At 63.9% G+C, this 14841-nt stretch overlaps 3 non-coding genes across 3 annotated transcripts; all 3 read left to right on the forward strand.

Annotated features, from left to right (window-relative positions):
• Positions 1-600: 600 nt before the first annotated feature.
• Positions 601-719, forward strand: LOC131871890 (5S ribosomal RNA). The gene has a single exon (XR_009370079.1). It is a non-coding gene; the product is annotated as a 5S ribosomal RNA (ribosomal RNA).
• A 5915-nt stretch (positions 720-6634) lies between these two features.
• LOC131871906 (5S ribosomal RNA) lies at positions 6635-6753 on the forward strand. Its single transcript, XR_009370095.1, has one exon. It is a non-coding gene; the product is annotated as a 5S ribosomal RNA (ribosomal RNA).
• A 5915-nt stretch (positions 6754-12668) lies between these two features.
• LOC131871907 (5S ribosomal RNA) lies at positions 12669-12787 on the forward strand. The gene has a single exon (XR_009370096.1). It is a non-coding gene; the product is annotated as a 5S ribosomal RNA (ribosomal RNA).
• Positions 12788-14841: the final 2054 nt, after the last annotated feature.

The following is a 14841-nucleotide window of genomic DNA, read 5'->3' on the forward strand; positions in this document are numbered from 1 at the left end:
TTTGGCCTGTGGCCTTTTCGGGGTCGATTCTCGTTTTGGGCATCAGAGCATGTTTCTTCTCCTAAAACCCAATATTTGTTTATTAAGTCTCGGAACACATTTTTGTTCTCGTGGACCCATCATGGGTCTTGGAACGCATTTGTGGTCCTTGGGTCCCATTTTGCATCCCGAAACTTGTGTTTTGGTGCTTGATCCCTATTTTGGGTGCCCACCTTGCACCAAGTGCGCACCCGGGGCAAACCGAGCGCCTTGGTGCACCGGGGCAAGATCGAGCGTGCACCCGAGGCGCCCCGAACATGCACCAAGGTGCACTCGGCCCACATGTGAGCGCAGGTCGTTGCGCCCGAGGTGGTGTGTGGGCACCGCGTTGCAGACGGGACACTGCACGCACACGACGCCCCGTCCAGGTGCACGCACGTAGGCCGGGCCGGGTGCACACCCGACGCCCTAGCAAGGTGCGCGCACCCGGGCAGGGCTCACACTTGGCGAACGGGGCGCACTTCGCGAGGGAGGGTGTGCACCTCGACGGGGGTGGGTGGCCGGGGTGGATTCGCACGTGGGTCGCGGTTTGCTAAGTACACACTGCGACAAGCTCATAACGGGTGCGATCATACCAGCGTTAGTGCACCGGATCCCATCAGAACTCCGCAGTTAAGCGCGCTTGGGCCGGAGTAGTACTAGGATGGGTGACCTCCCGGGAAGTCCCGGTGTTGCACCCTTTCTTAGTTTTTCGCCGGGCGTCGCAATGCTATTTGAATAAACCTTTTGCCCGTTTGCGTTCTCGTCGGGGCCGGGCCGGGCCGGGGTGCGCTGCCCGCACTACCGCGCGCGCGGGGGCGACACCGAGCGCGCACCCGAGGCGCCCCGAGCACACAGGCCACGGTGCAACCCGGGCGTTGTGCGCGCACCCCGGTGCGCCCGAGGTGCTGCGCGCGCACCCAGGTGAAATCGGTGTGCACCTCGGCCAGTGCGCGCTCGGTCGAGTCGCGCACGTTGGCCAAGGTGCACGGTGATGTTTCTTACTCTAAGGTTCCGCACCAGACGCCCGGGACAGGTGAGCGAAGCTGGGCGGGGCCGGGTGCGCGGCCGGGGCAGGTGCACGCAGCTGGAGAGAGCTTTGGAGCACACCAGAGGTGCGCACCTTGGAGCACACTTCGGAGCGCACCAATGATGCGCTCCATTCAAAAGTTTCCTGAAAAGGCAAAAAAAGTTGAGATTATAGAATTTCCCACTTGAGAGATTGTAAAAAAAAAAAATTTAAAATGAAGGAAACGCGGGTGCCAAGGTGTGCGCGCCCGGGTGCGCAGCCCAGCCAAGGTGTGCGCACCAAGGCGCCCACCCTGGCGAAGGTGCACGCAAGGTGCGCACCCGAGGCAAACCGGACAATTAACCCAACTTTCGACTTCGCGCGCACCTGCGCACCTTGGAGCGCACTTCGGAGCGCTCCTTGTTGCGCACCAATCTTGGGCACCTCGGAGTGCACCATGGCGCCCACCAAGGTGCGCACCCGGGGCAAACCGAGCTCCGACTTCGTGCGCACCTTGGAGCGCACGAAAGGTGCGCACCATGGCGCCCACCAAGGTGCGCAGCCCAGCCAAGGCGTGCGCATCAAGGTGCGCACCCTGGCGAAGGTGCGCACCCGGGGCAAACCGAGCTCCGACTTCGTGCGCACCTTGGAGCGCACAAAGGGTGCGCAACCCAGCCAAGGTGTGCGCACCCCGGGCAAACCGAGCTCCGAATCGTGCGCACCTTGGAGCACACTTCGGAGCCCTCCTTGGTGCGCACCGATGTTGCGCACCTCGGAGCGCACCCGGGGAAAACAATGCAATTAACCCGACTTTCGACTTCGTGGGCACCTCGGAGCGCTCTCGGGTTCGCACCTCGGAGCACACCGAGGTGCGCACCTTTGATGCGCTGCCTTCACCAATTTCCAGAAAAGGCAAGAAAACATTGAGAAGGTGTGCGCACCGAGGTGCCCACCCTGGCGAAGGTGCACGCGAGGTGCGCACCCGGGGCAAACCGGGCTCCGACTTCGTGCACGCCATGCTGCGCACCTTGGAGGGCCATGGTGCGCACCTTGGAGCACACTTCGGAGCGCTCAATGGTGCCCAACCCAGCCAAGGTGCCCACCGCGGCGAAGGTGCACGCGAGGTGCGCACCCGGGGCAAACCGGGCTCCGACTTCGTGCACGCCGCACCTTGGAGCACACTTCGGAGCGCTCCTTGGTGCGCACCAGGGCGCGCAACCCAGCCGAGGTGCCCACCCCGGCGAAGGTGCACGCGGGGTGCGCACCCGAGGCAAACCGGGCTCCGACTTCGTGCACGCCATGGTGCCCACCGCGGCGAAGGTGCACGCGAGGTGCGCACCCGGGGCAAACCGGGCTCCGACTTCGTGCACGCCGCACCTTGGAGCACACTTCGGAGCGCTCCTTGGTGCGCACCAGGGCGCGCAACCCAGCCGAGGTGCCCACCCCGGCGAAGGTGCACGCGAGGTGCGCACCCGGGGCAAACCGGGCTCCGACTTCGTGCACGCCATGGTGCCCACCGCGGCGAAGGTGCACGCGAGGTGCGCACCCGGGGCAAACCGGGCTCCGACTTCGTGCACGCCGCACCTTGGAGCACACTTCGGAGCGCTCCTTGGTGCGCACCATGGTGCCCACCAGGGCGCGCAACCCCGCCGAAGGTGCACGCGAGGTGCACACCCGGGGCAAACCGGGCTCCGACTTCGTGCACGCCGCACCTTGGAGCACACTTCGGAGCGCTCCTTGGTGCGCACCAGGGCGCGCAACCCCGCCGAAGGTGCACGCGAGGTGCGCACCCGGGGCAAACCGGGCTCCGACTTCGTGCACGCCATGGTGCGCACCAGGGTGCCCACCGCGGCGAAGGTGCGCACCCGGGGCAAACCGGGCTCCGACTTCGTGCACGCCGCACCTTGGAGCACACTTCGGAGCGCTCCTTGGTGCGCACCAGGGCGCGCAACCCAGCCGAGGTGCCCACCCCGGCGAAGGTGCACGCGAGGTGCGCACCCGGGGCAAACCGGGCTCCGACTTCGTGCACGCCATGGTGCCCACCGCGGCGAAGGTGCGCACCCGGGGCAAACCGGGCTAGGACTTCGTGCACGCCGCACCTTGGAGCACACTTCGGAGCGCTCCTTGGTGCGCACCATGGTGCCCACCAGGCCGCGCAACCCAGCCAAGGTGTGCGCACCAAGGTGCACGCGAGGTGCGCACCCGGGGCAAACCGGGGTCCGGCTTCGTGCACGCCGCACCTTGGAGCACACATCGGGGCGCTCCCGGGTTCGCACCGGCGTTGCGCACCGTGGTGGGCACCTCGGAGCGCACCGTGGTGGGCACCTCGGAGCACACCAAGGTGGGCAGCGAGGTGCGCACCTTTGATGCGATGCCTTCACTAATTTCCATAAAAGGCAAAAGAAAACGAGATTTTAAAATTTCCGTTTTGAAAGATAGTGAGAAAAAGGGAATGCTGGTGCCATCTTGAGCCCGCCCTGGTGCGCAGCCCAGCCAAGGTGTGCGCACCAAGGTGCCCACCCTGGCGAAGGTGCGCGCCCGGGCAATTAACCCAACTTCCAACTTCGCGCGCGCCAGGGTGGGAGCGCACCCAACAACCGGGCCTGGGAAGAGCCAATGCGAGAAACCCCACCAAACGCTCTGACAAAAAAAGAGGGGGCGCTCCAGTAACCCCGCTTCGGAGCGCACCCTGGGCAAACCCAGCCAGGGTGCCCACCCCGGCCAAGGTGCAGGCGAGGTGCGCACCCGGGGCAAACCGGGCTCCGACAACGTGCACGCCGCACCTTGGAGCACACTTCGTAGCGCTCCCGGGTGCGCACCTCAGAGCACACCAAGGTGGGCAGCGAGGTGCGCACCTTTGATGCGCTGCCTTCACTAATTTCCAGAAAAGGCAAAAAAAAGAGGAGATTTTAAAATTTCCGTTTTGAAAGATAGTGAAAAAAACGGAACGCGGGTGCCATCTTGAGCCCGCCCGGGTGCACAGCCCAGGTAAGGTGCCCACCCTGGCAAAGGTGCGCACCCGGGCAATTAACCCTACTTCCGACTTCGTGCGCGCCAGGGTGGCAACCGGGCCTGGGAAGAGCCAATGCGAGAAACCCCACCAAACGCTCCGACAAAAAAAGAGGCGGCGCTCCAATAACCCCGCTTCGGAGCGCAGCCGGGGCAAACCCAGCCAAGGTGCCCACCCCGACGAAGGTGCACGCGAGGTGCGCACCCGGGGCAAACCGGGCTCCGACAACGTGCACGCAGCACCTTGGAGCACACTTCGAAGCACTCCCGGGTGCCCACCGGCGTTGCGCACCGTGGTGGGCAGCGAGGTGCGCACCTTTGATGCGCTGCCTTCACTAATTTCCAGAAAAGGCAAAAAAAAATGAGATTTTAAAATTTCCGTTTTGAAAGATAGTGAAAAAAACGGAACGCGGGTGCCATCTTGAGCCCGCCCTGGTGCGCAGCCCAGGCAAGGCATGCGCACCAAGGTGCCCACCCGCGGTGCACACCCGGGGCAAACCGGGCTCCGACTTCGTGCAGGCCGCACCTTGGAGCACACTTCGGAGCGCTCCTTGGTGCGCACCATGGTGCCCACCAGGGCGCACCCGGGGCAAACCGGGCTCCGACTTCGTGCACGCCGCACCTTGGAGCACACATCGGAGCGCTCCCAGGTTCGCACCAGCGTTGCGCACCTTTGATGCGCTGCCTTCACTAATTTCCAGAAAAGGCAAAAAAAAACGATATTTTAAAATTTCCGTTCTGAAAGATAGTGAAAAAAACGGAACGCGGGTGCCATCTTGAGCCCTTCCTGGTGCGCAGCCCAGGCAAGTTGTGCGCACCAAGGTGCCCACCCTGGCGGAGGTGCGCGCCCGGGGCAAACCGGGCTCCGACTTCGTGCACTGCATGGTGCCCACCAAGGCGCGCAACCCAGCCAAGGTGCCCACCGCAGCGAAGGTGCACGCGAGGTGCGCACCCGAGGTGCACACCCGGGGCAAACCGAGCTCCGACTTCGTGCACGCCGCACCTTGGAGCACACTTCAGAGCGCTCCTTGGTGCGCACCAGGGCGCGCAACCCAGCCAAGGTGCTCACCCCGGCGAAGGTGCACGCGAGGTGCGCACCCGGGGCAAGCCGGGCTCGGACTTCGTGCACGCCGCACCTTGGAGCACACATCGGAGCGCTCCCGGGTTCGCACCAGCATTGCGCACCTTTGATGCGCTGCCTTCACTAATTTCCAGAAAAGGCAAAAAAAAAAAAAAAACGAGATTTTAAAATTTCCGTTTTGAAAGATAGTGAAAAAAACGGAACGCGGGTGCCATCTTGAGCCCGCCCTGGTGTGCAGCCCAGGCAAGTTGTGCGCACCAAGGCACCCACCCTGGCCAAGGTGGGTCACGGGGTGGGTCCTAGGGTGGGTAACGGGGTGGGTACTAAGGTGCGTGCCAAGGTGGGTCATGGGGTGGGTGCCAAGGTGGGCACCAGGGTGGGTGTGCACCAACCCTAGCCAGGGTAGGTCACGGGGTGGTTGTCGGGGTGGGCGTCAAGGAGCCAAGGTGGGTGGCAAGTAGCCAAGTTGCGTGCCAAGGTGGGTGTCGGGGTGGGTGCCAAGGATCCAAGGTGGGTGCCAAGGAACCAAGGTGGGTGTCTGGGTGGGTGCCGAGGTGGGAGCCAGGGTGGGTCCCAAGGTGAGTGCAAAGGTGGGTGCCAGGGTCAAGGTGAGTGCCAATGTGGGTTCCAAGGTGCCAGGGTCAGGGTGAGTGCCAATGTGGGTTCAAAGGTGCTAAGTTGGGTGCGAGGTTGGGTGCGAGGGTGGGTGGGTGCCAAGGTGTGCTAGGTGGAAGCCCGGGTGGGTCGGCATCCCATGGGTGTCGAGTTGGGTGCCTGATGGGTGCTTCTTGTCAAGTTTTAGTCGTCGGGACTCATTTCGAGCCTTAGAGGTCGTTTCTTGTCCGGTTGCCCTGTCTTCGACCTGGGAACCCAATTTTGGTCCTCGGGTCCCATTTTTTTTTGTCTCGCATCCCACTTTTGGCCTGTGGCCTTTTCGGGGTCGATTCTCGTTTTGGGCATCAGAGCATGTTTCTTCTCCTAAAACCCAATATTTGTTTATTAAGTCTCGGAACACATTTTTGTTCTCGTGGACCCATCATGGGTCTTGGAACGCATTTGTGGTCCTTGGGTCCCATTTTGCATCCCGAAACTTGTGTTTTGGTGCTTGATCCCTATTTTGGGTGCCCACCTTGCACCAAGTGCGCACCCGGGGCAAACCGAGCGCCTTGGTGCACCGGGGCAAGATCGAGCGTGCACCCGAGGCGCCCCGAACATGCACCAAGGTGCACTCGGCCCACATGTGAGCGCAGGTCGTTGCGCCCGAGGTGGTGTGTGGGCACCGCGTTGCAGACGGGACACTGCACGCACACGACGCCCCGTCCAGGTGCACGCACGTAGGCCGGGCCGGGTGCACACCCGACGCCCTAGCAAGGTGCGCGCACCCGGGCAGGGCTCACACTTGGCGAACGGGGCGCACTTCGCGAGGGAGGGTGTGCACCTCGACGGGGGTGGGTGGCCGGGGTGGATTCGCACGTGGGTCGCGGTTTGCTAAGTACACACTGCGACAAGCTCATAACGGGTGCGATCATACCAGCGTTAGTGCACCGGATCCCATCAGAACTCCGCAGTTAAGCGCGCTTGGGCCGGAGTAGTACTGGGATGGGTGACCTCCCGGGAAGTCCCGGTGTTGCACCCTTTCTTAGTTTTTCGCCGGGCGTCGCAATGCTATTTGAATAAACCTTTTGCCCGTTTGCGTTCTCGTCGGGGCCGGGCCGGGCCGGGGTGCGCTGCCCGCACTACCGCGCGCGCGGGGGCGACACCGAGCGCGCACCCGAGGCGCCCCGAGCACACAGGCCACGGTGCAACCCGGGCGTTGTGCGCGCACCCCGGTGCGCCCGAGGTGCTGCGCGCGCACCCAGGTGAAATCGGTGTGCACCTCGGCCAGTGCGCGCTCGGTCGAGTCGCGCACGTTGGCCAAGGTGCACGGTGATGTTTCTTAATCTAATGTTCCGCACCAGACGCCCGGGACAGGTGAGCGAAGCTGGGCGGGGCCGGGTGCGCGGCCGGGGCAGGTGCACGCAGCTGGAGAGAGCTTTGGAGCACACCAGAGGTGCGCACCTTGGAGCACACTTCGGAGCGCACCAATGATGCGCTCCATTCAAAAGTTTCCTGAAAAGGCAAAAAAAGTTGAGATTATAGAATTTCCCACTTGAGAGATTGTAAAAAAAAAAAATTTAAAATGAAGGAAACGCGGGTGCCAAGGTGTGCGCGCCCGGGTGCGCAGCCCAGCCAAGGTGTGCGCACCAAGGCGCCCACCCTGGCGAAGGTGCACGCAAGGTGCGCACCCGAGGCAAACCGGACAATTAACCCAACTTTCGACTTCGCGCGCACCTGCGCACCTTGGAGCGCACTTCGGAGCGCTCCTTGGTGCGCACCAATCTTGGGCACCTCGGAGTGCACCATGGCGCCCACCAAGGTGCGCACCCGGGGCAAACCGAGCTCCGACTTCGTGCGCACCTTGGAGCGCACGAAAGGTGCGCACCATGGCGCCCACCAAGGTGCGCAGCCCAGCCAAGGCGTGCGCATCAAGGTGCGCACCCTGGCGAAGGTGCGCACCCGGGGCAAACCGAGCTCCGACTTCGTGCGCACCTTGGAGCGCACAAAGGGTGCGCAACCCAGCCAAGGTGTGCGCACCCCGGGCAAACCGAGCTCCGAATCGTGCGCACCTTGGAGCACACTTCGGAGCCCTCCTTGGTGCGCACCGATGTTGCGCACCTCGGAGCGCACCCGGGGAAAACAATGCAATTAACCCGACTTTCGACTTCGTGGGCACCTCGGAGCGCTCTCGGGTTCGCACCTCGGAGCACACCGAGGTGCGCACCTTTGATGCGCTGCCTTCACCAATTTCCAGAAAAGGCAAGAAAACATTGAGAAGGTGTGCGCACCGAGGTGCCCACCCTGGCGAAGGTGCACGCGAGGTGCGCACCCGGGGCAAACCGGGCTCCGACTTCGTGCACGCCATGCTGCGCACCTTGGAGGGCCATGGTGCGCACCTTGGAGCACACTTCGGAGCGCTCAATGGTGCCCAACCCAGCCAAGGTGCCCACCGCGGCGAAGGTGCACGCGAGGTGCGCACCCGGGGCAAACCGGGCTCCGACTTCGTGCACGCCGCACCTTGGAGCACACTTCGGAGCGCTCCTTGGTGCGCACCAGGGCGCGCAACCCAGCCGAGGTGCCCACCCCGGCGAAGGTGCACGCGGGGTGCGCACCCGGGGCAAACCGGGCTCCGACTTCGTGCACGCCATGGTGCCCACCGCGGCGAAGGTGCACGCGAGGTGCGCACCCGGGGCAAACCGGGCTCCGACTTCGTGCACGCCGCACCTTGGAGCACACTTCGGAGCGCTCCTTGGTGCGCACCAGGGCGCGCAACCCAGCCGAGGTGCCCACCCCGGCGAAGGTGCACGCGAGGTGCGCACCCGGGGCAAACCGGGCTCCGACTTCGTGCACGCCATGGTGCCCACCGCGGCGAAGGTGCACGCGAGGTGCGCACCCGGGGCAAACCGGGCTCCGACTTCGTGCACGCCGCACCTTGGAGCACACTTCGGAGCGCTCCTTGGTGCGCACCATGGTGCCCACCAGGGCGCGCAACCCCGCCGAAGGTGCACGCGAGGTGCGCACCCGGGGCAAACCGGGCTCCGACTTCGTGCACGCCGCACCTTGGAGCACACTTCGGAGCGCTCCTTGGTGCGCACCAGGGCGCGCAACCCCGCCGAAGGTGCACGCGAGGTGCGCACCCGGGGCAAACCGGGCTCCGACTTCGTGCACGCCATGGTGCGCACCAGGGTGCCCACCGCGGCGAAGGTGCGCACCCGGGGCAAACCGGGCTCCGACTTCGTGCACGCCGCACCTTGGAGCACACTTCGGAGCGCTCCTTGGTGCGCACCAGGGCGCGCAACCCAGCCGAGGTGCCCACCCCGGCGAAGGTGCACGCGAGGTGCGCACCCGGGGCAAACCGGGCTCCGACTTCGTGCACGCCATGGTGCCCACCGCGGCGAAGGTGCGCACCCGGGGCAAACCGGGCTAGGACTTCGTGCACGCCGCACCTTGGAGCACACTTTGGAGCGCTCCTTGGTGCGCACCATGGTGCCCACCAGGCCGCGCAACCCAGCCAAGGTGTGCGCACCAAGGTGCACGCGAGGTGCGCACCCGGGGCAAACCGGGGTCCGGCTTCGTGCACGCCGCACCTTGGAGCACACATCGGGGCGCTCCCGGGTTCGCACCGGCGTTGCGCACCGTGGTGGGCACCTCGGAGCGCACCGTGGTGGGCACCTCGGAGCACACCAAGGTGGGCAGCGAGGTGCGCACCTTTGATGCGATGCCTTCACTAATTTCCATAAAAGGCAAAAAAAAACGAGATTTTAAAATTTCCGTTTTGAAAGATAGTGAGAAAAAGGGAATGCTGGTGCCATCTTGAGCCCGCCCTGGTGCGCAGCCCAGCCAAGGTGTGCGCACCAAGGTGCCCACCCTGGCGAAGGTGCGCGCCCGGGCAATTAACCCAACTTCCAACTTCGCGCGCGCCAGGGTGGGAGCGCACCCAACAACCGGGCCTGGGAAGAGCCAATGCGAGAAACCCCACCAAACGCTCTGACAAAAAAAGAGGGGGCGCTCCAGTAACCCCGCTTCGGAGCGCACCCTGGGCAAACCCAGCCAGGGTGCCCACCCCGGCCAAGGTGCAGGCGAGGTGCGCACCCGGGGCAAACCGGGCTCCGACAACGTGCACGCCGCACCTTGGAGCACACTTCGTAGCGCTCCCGGGTGCGCACCTCAGAGCACACCAAGGTGGGCAGCGAGGTGCGCACCTTTGATGCGCTGCCTTCACTAATTTCCAGAAAAGGCAAAAAAAAGAGGAGATTTTAAAATTTCCGTTTTGAAAGATAGTGAAAAAAACGGAACGCGGGTGCCATCTTGAGCCCGCCCTGGTGCACAGCCCAGGTAAGGTGCCCACCCTGGCAAAGGTGCGCACCCGGGCAATTAACCCTACTTCCGACTTCGTGCGCGCCAGGGTGGCAACCGGGCCTGGGAAGAGCCAATGCGAGAAACCCCACCAAACGCTCCGACAAAAAAAGAGGCGGCGCTCCAATAACCCCGCTTCGGAGCGCAGCCGGGGCAAACCCAGCCAAGGTGCCCACCCCGACGAAGGTGCACGCGAGGTGCGCACCCGGGGCAAACCGGGCTCCGACAACGTGCACGCAGCACCTTGGAGCACACTTCGAAGCACTCCCGGGTGCCCACCGGCGTTGCGCACCGTGGTGGGCAGCGAGGTGCGCACCTTTGATGCGCTGCCTTCACTAATTTCCAGAAAAGGCAAAAAAAAATGAGATTTTAAAATTTCCGTTTTGAAAGATAGTGAAAAAAACGGAACGCGGGTGCCATCTTGAGCCCGCCCTGGTGCGCAGCCCAGGCAAGGCATGCGCACCAAGGTGCCCACCCGCGGTGCACGCCCGGGGCAAACCGGGCTCCGACTTCGTGCAGGCCGCACCTTGGAGCACACTTCGGAGCGCTCCTTGGTGCGCACCATGGTGCCCACCAGGGCGCACCCGGGGCAAACCGGGCTCCGACTTCGTGCACGCCGCACCTTGGAGCACACATCGGAGCGCTCCCAGGTTCGCACCAGCGTTGCGCACCTTTGATGCGCTGCCTTCACTAATTTCCAGAAAAGGCAAAAAAAAACGATATTTTAAAATTTCCGTTCTGAAAGATAGTGAAAAAAACGGAACGCGGGTGCCATCTTGAGCCCTTCCTGGTGCGCAGCCCAGGCAAGTTGTGCGCACCAAGGTGCCCACCCTGGCGGAGGTGCGCGCCCGGGGCAAACCGGGCTCCGACTTCGTGCACTGCATGGTGCCCACCAAGGCGCGCAACCCAGCCAAGGTGCCCACCGCAGCGAAGGTGCACGCGAGGTGCGCACCCGAGGTGCACACCCGGGGCAAACCGAGCTCCGACTTCGTGCACGCCGCACCTTGGAGCACACTTCAGAGCGCTCCTTGGTGCGCACCAGGGCGCGCAACCCAGCCAAGGTGCTCACCCCGGCGAAGGTGCACGCGAGGTGCGCACCCGGGGCAAGCCGGGCTCGGACTTCGTGCACGCCGCACCTTGGAGCACACATCGGAGCGCTCCCGGGTTCGCACCAGCATTGCGCACCTTTGATGCGCTGCCTTCACTAATTTCCAGAAAAGGCAAAAAAAAAAAAAAAACGAGATTTTAAAATTTCCGTTTTGAAAGATAGTGAAAAAAACGGAACGCGGGTGCCATCTTGAGCCCGCCCTGGTGTGCAGCCCAGGCAAGTTGTGCGCACCAAGGCACCCACCCTGGCCAAGGTGGGTCACGGGGTGGGTCCTAGGGTGGGTAACGGGGTGGGTACTAAGGTGCGTGCCAAGGTGGGTCATGGGGTGGGTGCCAAGGTGGGCACCAGGGTGGGTGTGCACCAACCCTAGCCAGGGTAGGTCACGGGGTGGTTGTCGGGGTGGGCGTCAAGGAGCCAAGGTGGGTGGCAAGTAGCCAAGTTGCGTGCCAAGGTGGGTGTCGGGGTGGGTGCCAAGGATCCAAGGTGGGTGCCAAGGAACCAAGGTGGGTGTCTGGGTGGGTGCCGAGGTGGGAGCCAGGGTGGGTCCCAAGGTGAGTGCAAAGGTGGGTGCCAGGGTCAAGGTGAGTGCCAATGTGGGTTCCAAGGTGCCAGGGTCAGGGTGAGTGCCAATGTGGGTTCAAAGGTGCTAAGTTGGGTGCGAGGTTGGGTGCGAGGGTGGGTGGGTGCCAAGGTGTGCTAGGTGGAAGCCCGGGTGGGTCGGCATCCCATGGGTGTCGAGTTGGGTGCCTGATGGGTGCTTCTTGTCAAGTTTTAGTCGTCGGGACTCATTTCGAGCCTTAGAGGTCGTTTCTTGTCCGGTTGCCCTGTCTTCGACCTGGGAACCCAATTTTGGTCCTCGGGTCCCATTTTTTTTTGTCTCGCATCCCACTTTTGGCCTGTGGCCTTTTCGGGGTCGATTCTCGTTTTGGGCATCAGAGCATGTTTCTTCTCCTAAAACCCAATATTTGTTTATTAAGTCTCGGAACACATTTTTGTTCTCGTGGACCCATCATGGGTCTTGGAACGCATTTGTGGTCCTTGGGTCCCATTTTGCATCCCGAAACTTGTGTTTTGGTGCTTGATCCCTATTTTGGGTGCCCACCTTGCACCAAGTGCGCACCCGGGGCAAACCGAGCGCCTTGGTGCACCGGGGCAAGATCGAGCGTGCACCCGAGGCGCCCCGAACATGCACCAAGGTGCACTCGGCCCACATGTGAGCGCAGGTCGTTGCGCCCGAGGTGGTGTGTGGGCACCGCGTTGCAGACGGGACACTGCACGCACACGACGCCCCGTCCAGGTGCACGCACGTAGGCCGGGCCGGGTGCACACCCGATGCCCTAGCAAGGTGCGCGCACCCGGGCAGGGCTCACACTTGGCGAACGGGGCGCACTTCGCGAGGGAGGGTGTGCACCTCGACGGGGGTGGGTGGCCGGGGTGGATTCGCACGTGGGTCGCGGTTTGCTAAGTACACACTGCGACAAGCTCATAACGGGTGCGATCATACCAGCGTTAGTGCACCGGATCCCATCAGAACTCCGCAGTTAAGCGCGCTTGGGCCGGAGTAGTACTGGGATGGGTGACCTCCCGGGAAGTCCCGGTGTTGCACCCTTTCTTAGTTTTTCGCCGGGCGTCGCAATGCTATTTGAATAAACCTTTTGCCCGTTTGCGTTCTCGTCGGGGCCGGGCCGGGCCGGGGTGCGCTGCCCGCACTACCGCGCGCGCGGGGGCGACACCGAGCGCGCACCCGAGGCGCCCCGAGCACACAGGCCACGGTGCAACCCGGGCGTTGTGCGCGCACCCCGGTGCGCCCGAGGTGCTGCGCGCGCACCCAGGTGAAATCGGTGTGCACCTCGGCCAGTGCGCGCTCGGTCGAGTCGCGCACGTTGGCCAAGGTGCACGGTGATGTTTCTTACTCTAAGGTTCCGCACCAGACGCCCGGGACAGGTGAGCGAAGCTGGGCGGGGCCGGGTGCGCGGCCGGGGCAGGTGCACGCAGCTGGAGAGAGCTTTGGAGCACACCAGAGGTGCGCACCTTGGAGCACACTTCGGAGCGCACCAATGATGCGCTCCATTCAAAAGTTTCCTGAAAAGGCAAAAAAAGTTGAGATTATAGAATTTCCCACTTGAGAGATTGTAAAAAAAAAAAATTTAAAATGAAGGAAACGCGGGTGCCAAGGTGTGCGCGCCCGGGTGCGCAGCCCAGCCAAGGTGTGCGCACCAAGGCGCCCACCCTGGCGAAGGTGCACGCAAGGTGCGCACCCGAGGCAAACCGGACAATTAACCCAACTTTCGACTTCGCGCGCACCTGCGCACCTTGGAGCGCACTTCGGAGCGCTCCTTGGTGCGCACCAATCTTGGGCACCTCGGAGTGCACCATGGCGCCCACCAAGGTGCGCACCCGGGGCAAACCGAGCTCCGACTTCGTGCGCACCTTGGAGCGCACGAAAGGTGCGCACCATGGCGCCCACCAAGGTGCGCAGCCCAGCCAAGGCGTGCGCATCAAGGTGCGCACCCTGGCGAAGGTGCGCACCCGGGGCAAACCGAGCTCCGACTTCGTGCGCACCTTGGAGCGCACAAAGGGTGCGCAACCCAGCCAAGGTGTGCGCACCCCGGGCAAACCGAGCTCCGAATCGTGCGCACCTTGGAGCACACTTCGGAGCCCTCCTTGGTGCGCACCGATGTTGCGCACCTCGGAGCGCACCCGGGGAAAACAATGCAATTAACCCGACTTTCGACTTCGTGGGCACCTCGGAGCGCTCTCGGGTTCGCACCTCGGAGCACACCGAGGTGCGCACCTTTGATGCGCTGCCTTCACCAATTTCCAGAAAAGGCAAGAAAACATTGAGAAGGTGTGCGCACCGAGGTGCCCACCCTGGCGAAGGTGCACGCGAGGTGCGCACCCGGGGCAAACCGGGCTCCGACTTCGTGCACGCCATGCTGCGCACCTTGGAGGGCCATGGTGCGCACCTTGGAGCACACTTCGGAGCGCTCAATGGTGCCCAACCCAGCCAAGGTGCCCACCGCGGCGAAGGTGCACGCGAGGTGCGCACCCGGGGCAAACCGGGCTCCGACTTCGTGCACGCCGCACCTTGGAGCACACTTCGGAGCGCTCCTTGGTGCGCACCAGGGCGCGCAACCCAGCCGAGGTGCCCACCCCGGCGAAGGTGCACGCGGGGTGCGCACCCGGGGCAAACCGGGCTCCGACTTCGTGCACGCCATGGTGCCCACCGCGGCGAAGGTGCACGCGAGGTGCGCACCCGGGGCAAACCGGGCTCCGACTTCGTGCACGCCGCACCTTGGAGCACACTTCGGAGCGCTCCTTGGTGCGCACCAGGGCGCGCAACCCAGCCGAGGTGCCCACCCCGGCGAAGGTGCACGCGAGGTGCGCACCCGGGGCAAACCGGGCTCCGACTTCGTGCACGCCATGGTGCCCACCGCGGCGAAGGTGCACGCGAGGTGCGCACCCGGGGCAAACCGGGCTCCGACTTTGTGCACGCCGCACCTTGGAGCACACTTCGGAGCGCTCCTTGGTGCGCACCATGGTGCCCACCAGGGCGCGCAACCCCGCCGAAGGTGCACGCGAGGTGCGCACCCGGGGCAAACCGGGCTCCGACTTCGTGCACGCCGCACCTTGGAGCACACTTCGGAGCGCTCCTTGGTGCGC

This window comes from Cryptomeria japonica, unplaced genomic scaffold (genome assembly GCF_030272615.1).
Source record: "Cryptomeria japonica unplaced genomic scaffold, Sugi_1.0 HiC_scaffold_480, whole genome shotgun sequence".
NCBI classification, from domain to species: Eukaryota; Viridiplantae; Streptophyta; class Pinopsida; order Cupressales; family Cupressaceae; genus Cryptomeria; species Cryptomeria japonica.